Source organism: Columba livia, chromosome 2 (assembly GCF_036013475.1).
Source record: "Columba livia isolate bColLiv1 breed racing homer chromosome 2, bColLiv1.pat.W.v2, whole genome shotgun sequence".
NCBI classification, from domain to species: Eukaryota; Metazoa; Chordata; class Aves; order Columbiformes; family Columbidae; genus Columba; species Columba livia.
Window position 1 is genome coordinate 135,215,394 of NC_088603.1, and position 18,096 is coordinate 135,233,489.

The following is an 18,096-nucleotide window of genomic DNA, read 5'->3' on the forward strand; positions in this document are numbered from 1 at the left end:
GGAGTGATAGATTGTGTTTGTGACATCCATCTGGAGACCACTTTCATATTGCTCCATAATAAGGAAAGAGCAGAGCAGAAAAATACAAAAAGAACAGGAAAAGAGAAAATGAGTGATAAAAAAATGATGAGTCAAGCTGAATGGGGGAATATCCTTTTTAGATGTAGACAAGAGATTGTTTATATGTGGTAAGGAAGAGATAACAGTATACCTAAGAGAAAGCAGGAAAAATGATACCATCTAAGAACATCGTGATTGGAACAATGGAATGAAGAAATAATGAAGTAATAGGATGAGATCAGGAAGTGGAACTGCGAGCCTTCATTACTGCTTCACTGAATTGAGAGAAAAGATCTTTAGTCCAGAAATTGCCAGGAATATGTTGAAACAACAAAGACAAGATTACTAGGAAAATGTTAATACCAAAATAAAAGATCTTCATATCCATGCACCCCTCTACCCTACTAACAAATGAATTGTTGTTACCCTCCAAGTCTGATTTTCAAGTAGTACAGAAAACAATTTTTGACTCCTTATAAGAAAAAAAATGAAAACCTGGTTCTACTGAAGTTCAAAGGGAGGTCTGTCATATAATTACAACCCAGGGATATGACTTCACCCAGTGTATTGAATGTTTGCCTTTATACTTTGCTGTATTTTGCAGTTTGTATCCTGTGCCCTTTCTATTAAGAGAAATTTACTGGACAATGACTTGAGCAGTAGATATTTTTATTCTTCAAAGTATCCATTACATACAAGATATGGCTTTGAATTAATAAGAATGTGTTAGAAGGCAGGGGAAAGAGTGAGATTGTAAGTACAAAAAGATTTAGAAAGTGTAACACCAGGCAGAGGAGTGTGTTTTCTGTGTGTAAAAGAATACATACAATTTAATATAACATGGCAAACTTCATCTGCATTTTTGGGATGGGAAAAGAAGATAGGTCAACTAATGAAAAAAGTGTTTCTCTTTCAATTACACTAATATACAAACTGCACAGAGGAACAAACAATATTAATGTAGTCCACTGCAATCAAGCAAACTCTACATTGGCATTACTTGTCATACCCCAAAAAAATTACTTTGTTTCTCATGCTGGAAATAAGTTAAAATCCATGAAGTACAAAAAAAGTGGAATCTTGTTATGAAGTAGAGGTACATATTTCTTGCCAGAGAATTTAAGTAACAACTTAATTAATATAAACCCACAGATCTAATAGGAAGTGCTATAATAAATTTTCCATCAGAGTTGACTACCCCAAGATCTAATAAAACTAGTCCTAGATTCTCTTTGAGAAATATTCCCATAAATTTGGATTCTGTCAATCTTATTCATAGAGAAAATAATAGAATTTTATTAAATTCTTAATAAGCTAAGCACAACTCAAACTCAGTGAGAATGGCAAATTGATTCCTTAATATGAGGAATCCACCTTAGTGACATTTTTTATATAACGTAGTGCTGGATCACAGTTTATTATAACCACCTAAATACTTGTGTGCTTTCAATATCTGCATGTAGAGGGTTTCACAGTTGGTCTGGCCCCAGGAATAGTACAGGGATGTGATGCTTTGTATCAACATAGTGATACCTATGTTGTGGAGCACTTGAACTGACAGATTTTTTGTTATGGCAAAGGCAAAGCACCCTCCTGCCAGATTCCATTTCCTTGCATTCTTCTCCAATGATGCATAAGATATAGAGTATCTGCCCATACTTTCACCACTGGGTTAACGTGCACTCCCAGTCAGGCACCAAATAGTCCAAGGATGATTTGTCTTTGCCTAATTCCAGATTTCAGTGGAAGCCTCTTCTTTCACAGTCCTTTTGATTCCACTTGGGCATCCCAATGTATTTTTTGCCTAAATCAACAATTGCTGTAAGAATATAGTTGGCAAATTATGAAATCTGAAAACAAACTTGTAGATACAAATTGTAGATACAACATAGCATTTTTTTTAAACTAAAAAGTGTTTAAAATAGTTGAAATGCGTTTATAAGTGAAAGGTAATTTTTATGAGTGTATTAGGCTTGCATACGACATAAGGAGAATAGCACCAGATTAGCAAATATTCAGAATACTGCAAGAAATACATTGTAGAAAAATTTATCTCTAATTATTTATGAGTGATGTGTAGAAGTCCTGTCCACCCAGAAACATTAAAAATGATTCATAAAATTCAAGCAAATAAAATTTGTGCCTAATTTACTGATAACAGATGTAAATTTGTTAGGGAAAAATTCTTATTTTATTCACTAGTTTGCCAGGGAGCAGCAAGAGCCCAACTGATCCATCAAAGAGGATGAACCAAGATCTGAGAGCAGGTACAGCAGGGGCAGGGCAGTGCCCTCACTGACAAAGGCACTGCCCTACTGCATCGGGGCAGGGTGATGAGAGAGGTTGAGTCCATCAGCAGTCCCAGATAAGATGAAATAGTGAGTCAAGTCGGGGATGAGTCCAGGGATCCCCTCAGGAGTGACAGGAGACAGGGCTGGAAACAAGGCTACTACAGCGTAGGGTCAAGGTCTGTCCAGGAACACCCCAAGCCAGGAAAGCAGGAGGCAGGTCTGGGCTGAGGGACACCTACAATGCAGCTCAGAGCAGGTCTGGGTGTTCAGGCATGAGCTTGAATGAAACCCCTGTGCCCAGGAGCAGAGTGGGTGAGTGAAGGTCCAAGTGGGGCCTCTTAGGGTAGGTAAAGCCTATTAATGCACTCAAGGCCCTGACAGTGTAAATCCAAAGTAATCCCATTCACTTCAAAGCATAAGCAATGGAATTTACAGTAATCAGTCTCTCTCAGTCAAGCTGTCAGGCTTGCTATGTGCTTAGAAATGGTTTAGAAAAATAATGAGTCATTTAATAAATATTTATGTTTCTCCTTATTGTGTGAAATAAGTCTTATTGATGGACTCCAAATATTAAAACAACACCCAATGGATGTTTAAAACAGATTAAATGACCAAATTAGGTTTATTTTAGAATTGCTGCAATATGTAAATTTATGATATTTGTGAAACCATGTTTTACTCCCATGAATCCACATTTCATAAAAATTCAGACAGATCTTGTCTCAAAGAGACTTCCATTGATTCCTGCTCCAAATTAAAATATAAAAAATATAATTCATTTTAGATATAAAGGCCACATTTACACACATTTGAAAGAGTCTAACTATGCAGATGCACGCTCAGTGCAATTTGCAGTTGCAAGTGAGGTTCATTAAACAATGATTTTAGAAGTCAATGACTTAAGTACTTACTCTAGTGGGCTCTTTTTAAAATCTGTCTACATTTTACTCACCTCAACTCTCTTTATTAGACCAGTCCCTTCAAATCTAATCTTTATTATGTCATTCAAAAGCCTGTTATATTCTGTGCACGACCTGGTAGTTTTCTAACATACTTCTGACAATATTTTCTTTTGTTGCCTTTCAGTGCCTACCCTTCCTTTTTCTTTGATAGAACATTCTCCAAGACTTGCTCTGTGTCCACAGCAAAAGCCGTGCAGTTTGGACATGCTGACTAATTTCAGGAATTCAACCAAGCATTGAGGCTACAGTAAAATATGAATAATGACTGAGACTGATTAAAGCACATACTGCACCCACTCAATCTGATTGTATGGTTTGGGCCTTAGGCGGTCACATTAGACTTGCTTGGTTGGTGCCACTGCCAGGTAGATTTTGAACCTTTGTTGCAACAGACTTTGCTCATTGTTTAATGTAATACAGGAAGTTTCCTGTCTTCCAATATAATTTACATTTTAGAATCTGTAAAACATACCTTGCAAAAAGCAACTTATGGGATATTTTTCATTTAAGGGTATTTTCTGGTTCAGACTTGCTGTTCTATGTTACAGAGTATATGTTTATCAAAATGTTTTTGGGATGATTTATGCAATTGCAAAGAAATAAGTCCACTAGAGGGCAATAAAATTGCTAATCTAGCTGAAATAACAACATTCCAGTTGATTAAAATGTTTAACTGAATAAGGAAAGGCGGAAGAATCCATGTAAGTGACAAGGTAGAGTGTGTGTACCAACTCCAGACTGGAAACACTGCTTGTCCTCCTTCTTCAGTTCTCCTATTCCAGGCGTACAAGCTAACACCCAAGGTAGACATCTTCAGATAAGGTGACCCTGTATTCCATGAGGAGAAAAGGGGACATCAAAAGGACAATTTTATAAGTAAAGTACTTAAGGAATCATGATTTCCCAGTGTAATTTAACCTGAAATGTAGCCCTTCGGTCTTTAGCTTGAACAGTAACCACCTGTTCTACTAGTTAAAGTGTCTGTTACTTGTATAAAGAAGTTGAGAAAGTAAAATAGTTGTCAAACCATCACCATTTTCAGCTTTATTTAGAAAATCCCTTTCTGACCTGCAAAGTGCCAATCAGAAAGACTTACTAGTGCCTTTAAAAAGCTATCCCTTAAGAGTATATACCAACCCTTATAGGATGAGAAGGAAAAAGTGGATAACAAGTGATAGAAGAGATACAAAAGTAGTTAGGCATCACTTTCTAATTTCTACAGTAAGTGAAAGCATAATTATAATTCATTTACAAATGAAATATCTGAAATATGTTTTGCTTTACCCTTCTGATGCAAACTTGGGTAATTCAGAAAGTATGTGGAAATGGTGAATACAGTGCAATTTCAGATTTGTACTAGGTAATTTGTAATGAGGGATTCAGACATATTACAGGTATATTTATAACAGGCTGCTCATTTGTCTTGCTAGATAAGTCTAATGCAAAACTGTCCGTATTGATATTGTGAAAGTTTTGGTGGAATCACATATACACTTAAATTATCTGCAAAATACAGTAAAACACATCGATCTCTTCCTCAATCAATCTCATTTATATAATGAATTAATATATCGATTATGTAAACATGACAGGATAAAAAGGTGGGAAAAAAACCTGTAAATTAACTTTTAACTATGTGTAAATTAAGTGTAGAAATGAATTATTAGTGATGTGTGAATAATTTGCATATAGGTTTATTTATAGGGTCAATATATCTTTTTTTTTTCTTTTCCAGAATATCCATAAACACAGAATTTGAGCACGTTTAAAACTGAATATTGAAGCAACGTTATGCTCCTATATGCTCATTTGCACTGTCGCTTAGCTGAACTCCATGAAGGTGCAGTTCTGATAAAGCTCAGCATAACTGAGATTAAAACTGAATGGAAAAATATGTATTACTGGTTTCCAATGAACTTTTATCAAGGTAATACATTTTTAACAAAGCAAATACTGAATGAATTAAGAAAACCTACCATGTGATAATAGACGGTAGTCATTGGAGTCCAATGGCTAACAACATTTATTAAAGTCTATTGGTGTTCTTCACCTAGAGCTTTCTACTTTACTGCTTATTATCACAAAACATGCTTCTGTGCTTTAACATGTGAATGTAGCGTAAGGCCCTATATTTTCATGCCAAAAACAATCATTATTTTCTTTATGTTTTGTCCCTATAAGTGATATATTACTTGGTCTCTTCACGGCTAGGGAAGAGAAGCAGCCAATGAGGTGTTTGCAAACAATCACAATGCACTTATCAAGAGTTAGCGAGCTCCAGAGAACTATTTTATACCATGCATGATTGTTGCCTGTTGTTTACAAAAGATAAAACCTTAGAAAAGAAATCTTGAAAATAAATCATCTTCATGGGTACTATGAAGACCCTCCAGACTCAGGAACTCTAACAATTCTATACTGGATTTAATTTCAAACAGAGCCTTCCATAACAAAAAACTGCTAGCCTCTTTGAAAAGAGTTAAATGATATTTAACAGATAAAACTGGAATTCAATCTGGATAGTTTAAAAGTTTATACATCATTTTTTATAAGTGCTATTCCATTTGGTATTATGACAAAATTATCCTCTCTATAGTGTGCTTGGCTCCAAGCAAATATTGCCATCACCTGTGAATCCTGGAAACAGCAGCTGAGGAAAGTTAAAGAAACATTACTCAGTAGTTGTAGCATTAGGCAGGTCTCTTAGAGGTCTAGACCTTTCGGGCAGAGAAAATGTGGGTAGAAAATAAGTATGAAGAGAATAAGAAAATATTAACAAAAAGGCACATGTTGGAATATTATTCTGAAAAAAATAACATGCAGTTATTAGGAAACAACTACAAATTCAGCTAATTTATGTTCAGTTATAAAACTAGATTTCCAGATTTATTTGAACAATTAAGTAGAAATAAAGGTCTCGCTTTAAATTTCATCTCAATATTAACGAAGTTTTAATGATATCTCTACTTACTGTATACACATACACTTACGTACAGGGTCTGAAATGCATTAAGGAAATAATAAATATACATATGAAATTATAGATAAATCAGTTTAAATGGAAATATGTTCCAGATGCCAAAGAAGATGCTGGTAAAATGCCTGGGCTGTGACGTCAAATATGATGAGTAAATAGGGTTTAGTAGTAGCATCAAATTAATCCTGAAGGTAAAGTAGCATTGATAAATGCTCCAGGAGGAGTTCACACAGGAAGCTGTAAACTAGAAGGTCATAACTGTTGCCATAGATGGATGGGGGAATATATTCTGTTTGAGCCTTCTCTCTGGCACATACTAGGACTGCTGAATTCCTTGTGATAGGTTCCTGGAAACAGGGGAAATGGAATATGAAACCATCTTTTCCTTTTGCCTGGGTAAATGCTAAGATAAGTCCATATTTTCTCTCTCTCTCTTTTTTTTTTTTTCCCCCCAAACTGTAGAGTTTGAGAATATCATTTTCCTAAAATATACAGCCCTGGTCCTCTAAGACCATGGTATCTGGATCAATTCTGATTTATCCTAATCTCTTGTAAGTAGCATGTATGCAAGAAAAAAAAAAAAATCTGAATATTTAAATTCAGACTAGAAAGCCTAGAAGGCTTTTATCTCCAGAATGTCCAAGTTTTGATGCAGTAATCTCAAAGGAAAGCCATCCACTCCATCTAGTGCGCTGAACGCTGTTGTCAGGGCCCCAAGGGCTCCACCAGCCCCAGCTGCCCCTGCCCCGGCCCCAGGGACTCCCCCACGCTGCCCACAGCTCAGACCCCAAGTCAGCCCCCAGAGCTGTCAGCTCCCTGCCCCAGCAGTGCTGCAGCCAGGCTGGTCTGCAGCTCCCCACAGCCCTGCCCTGCCATGGCACCCTCCAAGTCAGGCTCAACCACAGTCCTATACTCAGCCTGTCTCCTTCCCCATCCCCAGGGAGGTGCCTGATACCCTGAACAGTGTTACCCTTGGTTACCCTCACCAGACATGAGCCTGACCCATTCACCTGACTTGATCTTAGACCTACCTGATCAACATGATATTGCCTGGTCATCTGAACTCTTGAGTGAACCTATCTGCCATTTTCCCAGCCCTGGCCCTGAGGGAGCAGCGGGTCCTTGCTGCTCCCCTGCAATCGGCTTCTGAGCAAGCTTTCAGTAATAATGATTGTAAAGCATTCAGAAATAATACAGATTTGAACTGATAATCTTGAAAGAATAAATTCTGCATCCAACTACAAACACATGTTGTTCTCTTAAGATGGTAGATGTGTGTTAAAACATGTTTTGAAAGTGACCTTAAATACTCCTTTAGTCGATGTGTCTAACCAAGATCAGAATGCAAGTAGCACAAATAATATATAATCGTAATAATTTTCTGTTAAAATATTGACTTATTTTTAGATATCTATCAAATATCATAAGCATAAAAAGGATAATCTCCCCAGTTTCATTTTAGTCAATGAGAGAGGTTCCTCCTAAATGAACAGGACTTTAACTTAAAATGCTGAACCACGGCAGGAGGAAACTTTCTACTAAGATTATACAAGAAGCCATACATAGATGTAATTACAGGTATAGATATAATAAGATATACTTAGAATAAATTGATTTTTTTTTTTTTCAGGATGAGTCCAAATGTGTAGGCTTTTTCCACCTAGTATATATTTTCTGGAAGTCTGAAATTGTACATTATGATGCCAGAGGTGGTTAGATCATTAAATAATGTATTTCTAAAAAATCAGAACTAAAATTTTGTGCTTAAATCATAGTCTCTGCTAGTTTTCTTTGTCCAAAAAGTAATACATAAGTTTTTGTTAAGTATCTAGCCTAGTCAGTAGAAATAACTTCTGGCAAAAAGGTACAAGGAAATAGATTGATTTATAAGCCAAAGAATTCCCTCTGAGAATTTTTGGTTTTGTTTTTGTGTCTCTATTTTCTCTATATGATTTCCCAATTAATTTATCTCAGCAAATTAAGGCAAGGTGTGCCATTGGGATAGTTAGATAATTCTTCCTTTCGAATTGATCTTCAGGAAGCCATCTCTATGGTGAGATGACTCAGAAAGACAAAAGGAAACAAAGTTTATTTGAAGAATTCTTGGTGCCCAGGAGTTAATGCTCATCAAAAGTGCTGTGGTTTCTTGCTGCCATAATCATTAAAGATTCCTTATGACTTTGCCATGCCCAGCCTTTTGGGTCTAAGGCACAAGATACCAGACAAGTGAGAGAAGAAACACAGAGTGAAATCCTTAACCCAGGGAGATACAGAGGAGCTACAAAATGTTATTTTCGCTGTGCAGCAATCAGATAGTACTGCTTTTATGTATGCAGCTCTCTAAATTTTGCAAACTCAGTTACACAGACAAACTAGATTCATCAATGTGCCCTGCTCTGAAAGTGTACAGTAACTATCAGTGCAGGTTCACTTGGATCTGAATTGCTTGGCATGGTAACAAATCTGATTGCAACAATTAAAATATTTGCATTTTTTCTGAGGTTCCTGTTTCACGTCTTCGTGTCATTAAAAGTTATGAAAGGAATATTCTCTGACCATTTATTTTTTCAGTTTTCTAGTATGAATTGTTTGATAATTCTTAAAATCTAAGAAAATATAGAGAAAAATCCTGTGCAAAGGTAAAAAGCAAAGTTTGCCAACCGGAAAATGCTACTTACTCTTTATTTACTAGCACGCACTACAAATTTGACTTGTGTGTTAAAATTTTTTGTGTGTGTCTGGATTATATATTACATGTACAAATGTACATACAATGGTGACATTTGGTTCTTAACTGACAGACATTTACACACACATATAGTTTATCATTTCAGTAGTCTAATCAGAGGTTCAGACTGATCCATGATGATTTAAATTAGGTTATTTCACTATAGTCTGTATCATGGAAGACTTCTATACCGTGCAACTTTATGGAGGGATAGAGGAACATACTTATGCTAAAGACAAAAACACACAAGACCACTTTTCTCACCTTAATAGCAAGATATTTGAAGTTTGAAAGAATTTTAAGTTCTCCTGCCTGCAAATGAGTCTCATTCTGTAATTACACTTTTCAACATACAATTCCAGAAACCATAGAAAGCAAACAGATGAGTAAAAGAATGAAAACAATCACAACTTTTCTTTCTTGATGTGCCTCCATTATTATTTTTTGAAGGAAATGAAATAAACGGTAGCTTTTTTTTTTTTTTTTTATAAACTTAAAGTCTTTTTCAATCAAATGTTGAATTATGCAATGAATATGCTTGGGCCATTATACAGACAACCACCTTGGGTCCACTGTAAAATAACCTTATTATCTTAAACTGCTTGCAGAGCAATGTCAGAATGATACAAAAAAAATTTCTGAGCAAGCTAATCTGATTTAGGATCACTGGCTGTGTTTCCTTTGGATGACAAGTGACTTTGGTGATTCCCCTTCAAAAATATTTTTTGTTTGTATTAAAATAAATGGTCATTTTACTTTAAATATAGATTTCTTTAAAATGTGGAAAGGAGCTGTATCACACAAGTGAAATGGATCTCATTTGAATATTTCTTTTTTATTTTCAGTAAGGAATACAGATTATTATGAACAAAGCAACAGGTAAAGCAGCACTAGAATTTGTTTTTCTCCCTTTTCTGTTCAGAGGATTCAGTTAAAATCATAATAACAATAACAATAATAATAATAATAATAATAAATCCTCAGAGCAGCCATATCCGAATTTGCCTCTTAATGATTAAGCTGTTTCTCCACAGACTGACACTTACAAGCTCAGATTAACGAAGAGATGGCAGTGAAATCTTCAATGCTTTTGTATGTTATTCTATATTGATGACTTTGCTTCTCTTCTTGGCTTTTCTTGTCCATATTTCCTGAAATTCCTTCAAAGTATTTTAAGTTACCAGATAAAAAAAGCCTTTAAACAGTGTAATGTAACCTAATAAGTTTGGGCAGCACCATCAAAACTTTCAAACACATGACTCACACTCGTCATCCCACCATCTTCTATCCTAGGAATGGTTTCTAAATTAGGCTTCTAGATTACTTCTTCAAAGTAATCATGTTGTCATCCTTCCTGTTACTGCTGTATCATGGCCATAAGATGTTACTCAGCTTCCCTCTGCAAGCATCATTTAAATGAAAACACTTATTTCTGAGAATTGGCATTTAAAGAAAAGCACCTTAAATACAGTAAGAATTGGCACAGCCACACGGGAATAGAAAGTAAGTACCTGATTTTCTTACTGAAATACAACGCTGTCTGCATCAGAGTTAAGCATACTGATAACCATGTTAGTTTGCAACCTGAGTAGCATTAGACTTAGAAGAGTAGCAGTTATGGCAGGATGCATTTTGAAGGAAGAAAGGAAGACAGCAACTTGTTACAGCTAGGATTCTTGCTGTGCTTAATGTAAATAAATTAATAACTAGTTTTCTTCATAATAAATCCATTTATCTTTAGAAAATTGACGTGGTTTCATCTATGTACTAAGTTAATGTAACTGAAATAACTAGTGTCATATTAGTCATGGTGGCAGGGAGTTGTCAGATCTGGAGTTAAGAAGAGTGTTTGATCAGGGCACAAAGAAGTACATTGGAAGACTTCAAAATGGCACTGTGGAAGGAGTCAACTTCTAGCATATCCCAAACTGACATAAGTTAAAATTTGCATAGGCAATAATTTAAAAGCAATATGTGAAGTAGTACAGGAAAATGAAAAGGGAAGATAAAAAACTAAAACGGTAAGCCTTTTTTTTTTTTTTTCCCTTTACTGCATTGTTCAGGGACAAAGACAAAGCCGTTGGCAAGCAGAAGAGTAGAGTACGTGATCACGTCCGGAGTAAGACAGAAGCAAAATACTCTTTTTACTCAAAATCAAAATGCAAGAGGGGTACTAGATACTACAAATTTGAGTGTTCTACCATCTGCTTTTAATTCGAAAAAGGTCACATATGTAACATATAACAGAGTTTAAGAGACACGGTGAAATAAAAGCTATAATGTAAGAAAAAGATATCTCCAAATAGAAAGAAAATTTTCACTGATAGAGTGAGCTGAAGTGGAAATACGTGCCCAGATGAACCTTGTGAGACAGAACTGCAGTAGACAATAGGAAGCCTACAAAGACATGTCTTTGCATCAAAAACTAGCACAGGTTGAATTGTCCTTGATAAACAGCAAGCAAATAAAATCTTTAAATAACCTGAAGACTAGCACTATCCCAAAACACTTCAGATAGCATTGAAAAGAAGTCAAAGAAGTCAGTATCTTTATGAGCAACATGATTATGCTGTCCAACTTCTCCAGAGAAATAATGCTCACTTTTTGTGATATAAAAAAGAATTCTGTTATATTAAACCATTTGAACCATTCAACCACTGACAATTTTTTTGCTTTATACTTTGGCAGATAGTAACAAATGGTAATGCCTATTGGCAGAACATCACCAGAAAACAGGATGATACTTAATTGTATAAAATTTATTGCCAATACAGTCATTTATTAGGTGGGAAAATTGATATGAAGGAGATAGCAATTCCTGTGCAGATACAAGTATAGTAGGCAGAATGCAGGTAAATTTACTAATCAGTGAGATTACTCCAGTCTTCATTTCATAATAGGTGGTGGTCTCCAGCTCTGACTTAAACCTGGAGAAAAGTAAAGTAAAACTAGAGTAGTGAATGGGAAATTACTCCAGCAATTTATAGAGGTGGTTAGTTTTCTTAACTACCTTAGCTTCAGAATACCGTGAACTCATGAGAAGCTTTGTATATAATGATGTGATATCAAAACAGAGAGCAAGGGACAGCATTTGAAGAAAGAAATCAAATCATAAGAGAGTCACAAATCCTGGAGAACCTTAACCTCTTCAAAAGTTAGAACACCAATACAGTATTTTTAAGTGATGTTTCAGGCACCACTGATAGAAAGAAGCATCTACAAGTAGGTCTTTAGGAACTGTAAAAGGGGGTGTACTTAAAGACATGATTCTTAAAGGTGCTTTTTGTTTGTATCACTTTCCAGAAGTAATTTTTAAGACAAATATAACATATTTAATTATATTATTTGTGTTTTAAAAATTCCATAAAGAAGCTGCAATGAAGATAAAAGGCAGTGAATGATGTCAAATGTCTTCAGTCTGGAAGACATAACTTTGTATTGCTCAAAAATGGCTCTACGTTGTACTGGGCATAGCGGGCAGGGTTTCAGTACAGGGGCAGCAGTTGTGTTGAGTGGGGAGGACACCATGAACTGCCATGGCTGGGTGATCACATCCAGTTCTAGCTGGCTCTGGTACCAGTGTGAGGGCCTCATTGTGCACCAAAACCACAGCCAGCCAGAGGACCCTCAGTGCCATGGTTCTGCCATGTTCAAGAAGGAGCAGCAGCCACTATGGAGGGAACAAGGTGGAAGAGATGATGCTGGGGACATGGCTGAGGATATACTCTTGGAAGGAAATGCTCCATGAGCAGCAATGTATAATATGGAAGAACTGCAGCCCATGGGTAAGCCACGTCAGGGTGTGGACATCCCTGAGGCACTGTGACCATGGTGACCCTTGCTGGGGCAGGGACACCCTTGGGGGACTGTTGGCAACTCAAAACAAATAAGATGCAAGGAACACCCAAAAGAAACCATTAGGCACCATACCCCAACCTCTTGTAGTGTCCATCACATCAATAGAGGAATTGCTATAGACTGGGTATAACAGACTGTCAAAATAAAGTGAGCCAACACTAGTGTCCTGGTTTTATTAAAAACAAGACCAGTGTCTCTTTTAGTGAATTTTCCTTTCAGATAAGTTCTTAGTAACTGCACTTTTCTGAAGTTGGATACATGTTTTTGTAGACATAGCAATGGAATGCAAGGTGGCCGATAATGCATGTCACATATTTGCAAGGAGGACTGAACTGAACAGATGACTAAAACTGACCAACTAAGTATTCCATCCCATCCATGTCATACATCATATAAAGGCGGGAGATCATGAGGGTCTCTCTCTCTTTGACTATGACTGGCACCTGTGGAGGACCCTGCCTGCTGCCTCTGCCATCTGAGGCCTAGTGACACACTGAATCCAGTTCCAGTTTACTTCTGGGTCCAACCCAGGACTTGTGAGTGCCTGCTCTGCTGCTGCTGGAGCAGCTGGTGCTGAGGTGCCAGGAGTTTCAAGATCAGTTTTGTGTATTTTGTATTATTTTCTATTGTATTAGTAGCATTAGTAAAACATTTTTAACTTTTTCCAACTTGCAAGTCTTCTCTATTTCTTTGCCTGTCTTTGTCCTCCTAGTGCCTTTCCTTAGTGGGAAGTTGGGGGGCTGAAGGGGAACGGGAAGGCAACTGGGTTAGAAAAGCATCTGCCACGGTTTATTGTCATCCTGCAATTAAACGGTGACAGCTAGGAAGAGAGTAAGAAGGGTGTTTGACTGAACTTGAGCCTGACAAAGAGGGAGAAAAGATGTTTCCCAAGTGTTTAATTGTGTATGCCTTTCTTTTCAATGCCCACAACAGGCATTGGTTTCAAAAGCGTGAATACAGAGAGATATCCAGCAATGGATACAAGAGAGACATGGAGATCCTGGACAGCAGCATCTCTCACATGAGGGGAGCCTGAGAGTGCTGAAACTGTTCAACCTGGAGAACGGAAGGCTCTTATCAATGTGGGATCTTATCAATGTATAAAAATACTTGAATGGATTAAGAAGACAGAGCCAGGCTCTTCTCAGTGATGCCCAATGACAGGAAAAGGGGCAATGAGTCCCAGCTGAAACATTGGAAGTTCTCTCTGACCATAAGAAAGCAATTTTTCACTGAGAGATTCACTGAACACTGGTACAGATTTCCCAGAGAGGATGTGGAGTGTCCATGCTTGGAGATATTCAAAGGCCATCTGGATAGGGTCTTGGGCAACCAGCTCTAGATTTCTCTGCTTGAGCGAGGGAAATTGGACCAGATGACCTCCAGAGGTCCCCTCCAGCCTCAATCAGTCTGTGATTCTATATGATTCTGCTAAAGCAATTTGCCAAAAGCAGTATCAAACTGACCAAGAGGGGCACTGAGAAAATACAAAAATTGATTATTTGAAAAAACAAGGAGTGCTCTCAAAGGCTCATTCACCTTAGAGTAGCCCTGTTTGGCATGTACAAAGCCTTCTGGAGAATGGCTGTTAGTAGTAGGTGTTAGCTGTGAATGAAGTTGAATGACGTTGCAAATACTTTTTTAAAGTCCCTCTGGCTGCAGAAGCAAGACCACAATTTGCCTTCACCTCGAATGGTTTTCACCTGGAAACAGCTGACCCAGGGTTGAAAACACAGCCCTACCATCCACCTTAACATCATTCACCAAACCTTAAATCAACAGATCTCCAGATATTTTTTCCATTACCCTGACGAAGCAATAATTGGAAGAATAACTCCAGAAGTACTAATGGTGTGGTAGGTTAACATTGGACTGACATCAGATGTCCACACAGCTGCTCACTTACTCCACCTCCTCACAAGAGCAGGGAGAGAAAATAGGATTAAAAAGCCCATGGGTCAAGATGAGGACAGTGAGATCACTTATCAGTTACTGTCATGGGCAAGACACTTTTGATTTGGAGAGAATTAATTGAATTTATTGCAAGTTAAAATAGATAGGGGAAGTTGTTGTGGATGGAGTGATGCACTTCATTCATAAGAGACAAGCAACAACATGTTTATTGATAACAGTGGTTTAACAAATTTTGATGGCAGGGAACACTGCATTATTTACTGCATAGGGGACAGGGTCAGACAAGACTGTCAGGGCGATCCTCCTGTTGACTCACGAGGTTCAGAAAGGCCCCCCTTCACAGAATCACAGAATCACAGAATGTTAGGGATTGGAAGGGACCTCAAAAGATCATCTAGTCCGATCCCCCTACCACTCAGAGAATAGCCTAGGTGCTGGATCCAGACTTAGCCTCAGACTTGGTCAACGGTTTATGTCTAAAGGATTATATCTGTGTAATCAATCCTTTTTATCACTTAGCTAAGATTACAAAGTTTCAGTGCGCTTGTTCTCAATTCACTTACCAGATATCTGATGTGATAAGGATTCTCTCAAAACTGAGGAGTAACCTTGAGAGGTGTCCCTACCCAAGGGGAGATCCTGGCATGTAGCCCGCTGCCATGCAGGAGAGCTCAAAGGGTTCTAGACTGCCTACTATTTATGGAGTAAAATGATTGACTCATATTTGCATGTTGACTGCAGATGCCGATTTCTTCCAAATTTGGCTTGAGTTGGGCACTGTGACTAGCCAGGTGCATTACCATAAATTATCCCTTGGCTATTGTGCTGTTATCTGTCTCCCCTGAATTCACCTTGAGCCTTGAGCCAGATGCAGCCATCAAGACCACCACAGGTGATTATTACTTGATCAGAGTTACATGAAAAGTCCTGGTTGAGAGTATGGGGAGAGCACACCACTACCACCAGACTAGAGAAAAACAAAGACAAAAATTAAAACAACACCTATGCTTCACTCACCCCCATTTTCCCAGGCTCAAATACGTTTCCCACACACCTTCATCCCTGACCCCTCTACCTCTCCCCTACTCCCTGAGACAATGAAGAATAGGGCCCTATGGTTGGTTCTTAACAATTCTTTTCTGCTGCTCCTTCCTTCCCACTTTTCCCCTGCTTCAGCGTGGGTCCTCTGCATGGGCTGCAGTCCTTCAGTAAATATCCACCTTCTGCATTACGGTCTTCTCTACTGGCTACAGGGAAATCTCTGCTTTGGTGCCTGGAGAACCTCCTCCCCCTCCTTCTTTGCTGACCTTGGTGTTCACAGAATTACTTTTTGCTCTTCATTTTTTACTTCTATTCAGCCAATGTAGTGGGTTTGATCTTTTTTCAAATATATTTTTGCAGAGGCACCACTGCCCTTTCCCAGCTGTGTCCTGCAGTGGGTCCATTGCAGAGCCAACTGAAAGCAACTGCATCTGGCATGGTACAGCCCCTGGTCTCTTCTCACAGAGGCCACCACTGCAGTCCTCCCCCAACCTTGTCATGTACACCCTGTAAAAGTTCAACAGGTAATCATTACTTTTTCAATGCCAGATTTGCCATTAAGTGTTCCAAAGTAAAAGGGCTCACTTAAGAAATAAACTTTTTAGGTTTGTCGGACAGAGACATATAACTGCTGAACAAATTGTTCAACCAAGTGCTTTGGATGCCCATTTGTAACTAACAAGAACGCCTTCTTGATTATTAACTGATTTTGGTGCATGCATATCCCCAGTTACAGCCAATTGACTGAACTCTTATACCAAGAGACCTCCAAAAAAGAGTCATTTTGGGAGGAAAGAGATCAGATCAAGGAGGAGGTAGCCCATGCAATGACATTAGTACTGATCCAGAAAGAGAGCAATGTACAATTTTTGTTATATACTATCACAGGAAAGAACAGCAGATTGTGGCAACGAGAGCAGGAGCTTGTGGAAATAAATCCTTCAAGAGATGAGAGTCAAGCTGTTGGGATTCGCAAGTCAGAGCTACAAAAAGAGCCAAAAATAACTACATTTGTGTGAAGCAAGGGATTCAAGCTGCAGATGAGGACATTCTGCATTCCATTGAATTGTTAGGCACGGTGGAGCTACTGTGACTATAACCTAGTCTACCTGTCCTGAATTTTTTGTCTAGGGATTTAAAGCTCACTGGTAGAAGAGCAACAAGTGCTACATGACAAAAATGTGTGCTGACCTTACTCAGTAGGCATGTACTAGTTTAAGCTCCAGACTGGAATTAGCTGAGTTTATTAGTCTGTAGCCAATAAATCAATAATGTGAGGAAATCAAATGCCTCAGACTATTGAAGCCCCAGCATATGATGAATTAAGTGCTAAAAACAAACAATGGAGTTTGTTCACAGATGGATCTTGTAAAATTACAGCAGCGATCAGGAGGTGGTGAGCTGCTACTTGGAATCCCTCCATGGGAGAAGCTGCCACCTGCAAAGGGACTGAAGGCTCTAGTCGGTTTGCAGAAGTAATGGCCTTGAAAATAGCCTTGGAACGTGTTCAGAAGCATCACTGGCCCAAGTATATGTACATACAGACTCCTGGATGGTGGCTAATGCCGTGTGGAAATGTCTCAAAGACTGGAAAAGCATTAGCTGGTAGCAGTGAGCAGCTGAGCCTGGGGTGGGGAGAGGAAGGTGTTACTGTTGAGTCGTGTAAGTTTTCCTTTTTTTTCTTAGTACCTGAGTCAGTCATCAAAAGTTTGTGTTAATTCCCAACAAAACTTAAGCAAAATTCCCCTAACTGAAAATGTTTTGCCTCTGACAACTGTTGGCAGGGTGGCACAAACAAGAAGATTTCTAGATATTATCTCTGAAAATAAAAAAAATTGATTCCACCACCTTGCTACCGTACCCTTACTTCATGAAAGTATTAACAAGGATACTAAATGGATGGACAGATCTTAAGGAACAAGTATGCCAAATTGTGGAGGGGGCTGTGCAGGTTGCCCTTGCAGATTTGGAAGCAGACCTAACAAAAATGTATGTTTCGCACTGGACATAAGTAAACAAGTCTCAGTATGCAAGTTTATTTGGCATATGTCTGAATGGTGAGAAGAATGCAAACAACATGAAAGACATATAGTCTCTCTCCAAATTCTCAATAGAACCTAGGAAACATCACATCAGGATTTAGAAAATATATGAATGACAGCAGGTTAATTTCCAGATTTCTGAGACAGAGCCTATCTGGAGGGCAAAAAAGGTGGTGAGGGAACTAAAGATAGATTGTACAAGTTCTGACCTATCTGACATTGA